Source organism: Eupeodes corollae, chromosome 3 (assembly GCF_945859685.1).
Source record: "Eupeodes corollae chromosome 3, idEupCoro1.1, whole genome shotgun sequence".
Classification (NCBI taxonomy): Eukaryota; Metazoa; Arthropoda; class Insecta; order Diptera; family Syrphidae; genus Eupeodes; species Eupeodes corollae.
In genome coordinates, this window is record NC_079149.1 from 71,005,323 (window position 1) to 71,009,391 (window position 4,069).

At 29.7% G+C, this 4,069-nt stretch overlaps 1 protein-coding gene across 1 annotated transcript in view; it reads left to right on the forward strand.

The window, feature by feature from the left end:
- LOC129949436 (neurogenic protein mastermind) overlaps positions 1-4,069 on the forward strand; it is a 160,734-nt gene that overhangs the window by 9,224 nt on the left and 147,441 nt on the right. The gene's annotated exons all lie outside the window — the stretch shown is intronic.

Sequence of the window (4,069 nt, forward strand, 5' to 3'; positions counted from 1 at the left end):
CAACTTTGGATTAAAAACGCATCTTTGATTTGCGATCAAGAATCTGTTTGAAAATTCACAAGTCGTGTATCTTTGGAAATAGGTGCAATGTGCAGTAAAAACATTAAATTGCATTATACACATTAGATATTTGAATCATTTTGATGGTCGACTCTATTTTTGATACATAGATATGTATATTTTTAAATCATCAGAATACATAAAGGGATACAAGAAGGAATGGGTTACCATTAACGAATATGTTAAAAAGAAGTCGTCCAAGGTGACTTCCTTAAGGAACGGATGATGAAACTTTTATGGTACAAGAGATGAACTTTCCTAGTTTCACATATTGCCTCCTATCATCAAGGTAGCTGGATACATTTTTCATTAACAAACCATGAATACCTAAAGCTTTGAGCTATTTTATGAGTATGACAAATTGAGTCAAAAGGTTTTACAAAACCTATGTACATAGTTTCAACATGGAAGCAGATTCAAGGGAATAGGTGACGTGTCTGCAGAAAAGAATGAGATTTGTTGAGGTGGATTTACGTGACATAAATCCATGCTGTTCAACACAAATGTCTTCTTTTATATTTAAAATAAATTAACTTTAGCTCAAATAATTTAGGAATTGTTGATAACTTAGGTTTTGCATCATAATTACCTATAAAATTGTTTGCGCATGATTTGTAAATAGCACTTAGACATGAGAATTTCCATTGGTTTAAAAATGTTCCACTAGAGAGAGATTTATTAAAAATAATCATAAGTGGCTAAGCTAACGAGAGTTTACATTGCTTTAGAACAAAAGAGGAAATTCCATCAGGGCCAGGATTCAAACTGGATTTTAATGTTGAGATACCAGAAATTATATCCGATTGAAAAAGATTAAGCATGGAAGTGTTATCATTACTGATGGAATAGTTTTCAGTTTGGCCAATATTTTATTTTATTTTTGCTCTCTACTTGAAAAATTGAACAATGGATTGACCTTGATTTTAATTATATCTCGATATTTTGCTTTCATGTTCAATGAAGATACATGCATTGAAATAAACAAAAATATCAGTTCAAAATTAAACATATATGTACATAATTGTCACAAAGCTTTTCGACAAATTGTCGATACTCTCTGCTCCTCTCTAAAAAAATGTTTACCTTATGAGGACTTATTTTATACTATTCTAAAATAAGCTATGAATTTCTTCGAAAAGAGTACACACTTACGAATCATGTATAAACTTAGAAATAAAACAAACAGGACGTACAAAATTAACATATGATAAGTATCAAAAAAGAATAACACAATGAGTTACTTCTAAATATATTTGATTGTTTCAATTCTGCCGAAAAATATAGTTCCATTAGAAATCGAAGACGTTTCATTGTTTTTAATTAGCCTTAAATACATATGAATGTAAATACGAGAGTTGGAAATAATGATTACTTTCATTTCAATTACGAGCCATTTTTCGTTTACAATTACATAAAATATAAATTTTGATTAATTTTAATCGTAATTAAAATACATATTTCAATTAGTTGTAATTGTAATTAAAAAATGTACTGAGTTTATTCAAGTTGTCGATGGAAACACTTAAATTAAATACAAGGAAATTTATTAAATTAAGTTTTTTTTTTGGTGGCGCAACAGTCCGTTGAGAACTAGGGCCTAGTGACTTACAACTCTCAACCATTCCTGTGTGCGAGTAATGTTGCCAGGAACGCAGGGGACCTACGGTTTATATGCCAAATCCGGACGGCTAATTTTGAAAAAGCAACTTTTCATAACAAGAGTTAGTCATGGAGAATTTGTCAATTCCTCGCAAGAGGCAGTACCCGTGAAAAGACTTTAGATGGCATAGGCAGTAATCGAACCCACGACCTCTGGCATGAAAGTCCAAAGCATTAACCAACATGCCACGGGTACTATTTTAAATGTTATTTACGAAAATAATATGTTTTATTATTGTATTGATTATACTCTGTTTAAATTGAATATGCAGTGCAGGGAAGATAGTATATTTGCCTTTAATCCATACCCTTATAGAATGCGGAAAGCTATCTCCAATTCAAAGCTCTCACAGGCTTGCCAACCATTAATTTAGATTTTATAAACAGAAACATATAGATCGTAAACTGAATTAAAATCAAATTAATTCTACCTTTTTTAACAAGGTAAGAAAGCAGTCTAGTATTTTAAAGAGTTCCCTAAGAGTAAACGTGAAAAAGATTTGTCTGACATCTTTCAAAATCGCCGACTTTGCTCTTTCCATATTTTTACTTTCTTTTTTGGTGAGTTATGGCTTTTGCTTTTATTCTCCTCCAAACAATTTGTAGACAGTTCGCTCAGCTACAGAAAATATAATCACAGTTTTTGTCCGCTTCTGTACATGTATGTCCTTTGAAATTCTTGAAGCGCTTTTAAATTCAAATAACCACAAAAACACAGCATATAGATTCTATCAACTCAAAAAGTTTATTGAATTGCAGTATTTACGAAATTCTTTTTTTTAATTTTAATTTTCATGAACACAAAAACTATTACGAACTTAAAACTAAGTTTTTTAATCGAAACGAACTCCATCAAAAACTTGCCAAAAGAGAAAGAAATAGCCAAGTAATATAAGTGCGTTTTTACAATTATATTATGTTAAGGAAAAATAGTAGTAATTTAAGCAGAAAACCGATTTCCTAAAACTGAAAATATATTCTCTCAAAAGCTATAAAAAGCTTCATTTCTGAATGCTCTATACGAAAAACCAAATATAGGCTTCTACAGATTCCATTAACGAAGGAATTTGGTAACTCTGAACAAATGTGTTTTTTCTTTATTTTAAACAAACCAATAAGAATATACAATGAAGGTCGTCGGTCAGTCTCCACGCAGAAGAACAGGTGATGATGGGATGAACGCGGGCTTGTGAAATATTCAAAAACAATTTCAATATAACTCAGGGGTTCGGTTTTTGTTTCAGTGGCAATTTCTTAAGTTAAGTGCCATGCAAATATCAGCAGGCACCAGTGTCTTTGAAAAAGCTCTTTCATAAGACCTCTACTGCATATTCAAATTGAACAGAGTATCAGTATAGTAACAATTTCTTCCCAACTATGATGAATACAATAAATAAAATATATATCTTAAATTTTAAATAGACAATAAATTGCTCCGTTTCTTATGCCTGAACCACAATCATTTTCGAAGTTCGAATGCTTTACAAACATTTCTTTTGTCACTATTTTTTTAACGAGCCTAATATATGTACATTATGTTCTTCTCTTTATTTACAGAAATCTATTGTTATATAATAGGAGTGAATTCGATTTCTGTAAATTATATTTATGATTCAGAAATCAGATAGATATAAAGAACAAATCTATTATACGTTCCCTTACAAAAAAGGAAACTTATAATATTAAAAGTGTGAGCTGCAAAAAATATTTTATAAATTGTTTGTAATTTTGGTAAACGGTATGCTATGTCAGTGATGAAATCAGCTATCAGATCTATTTATTAACTTTCAAAAACTCGAACATACCAAAAATTATATAACATAAACGGAGTTGAAGATTGTTCACAATGTTTACTTAATCTGATGTTCATGTTGCATTCGTCGGCTTCTCGAGTAGTTTTGAGCATTAACAAGTTTCTCCGTAATAAAACTAACTATTGGTTTTGAATAACAAATTCAAGAATAAGTAAACAAATTTTGTTCAAATAAATACTTTTTTTTATTTTTTTTATTACCTTAAGTTTAATATAAAAAATTATATTTCATATCAGTATATTTAACACATGAAACTATTGAATGTCAATTAGAAAAAGACTATCAAAGTGAGACTCTGTTATGATTTATGACCTCCGCGGATGATACTTGCCCGCAATTATTTTTAAATCATAATAGCGAACCCTTATTTTTGTAATAAATAAATAATAAATTCATAGCCTTAACATAAAATATTATGCGTTGTTCAAAACCAGACATCTAAAAAAACACCCTTTATTATTAATGATTCTTAAAATACTGTATGTACATTTTAATCAGTCTTGCTCGAATTTCAGAGGTTTAAATTAAAAAAAATA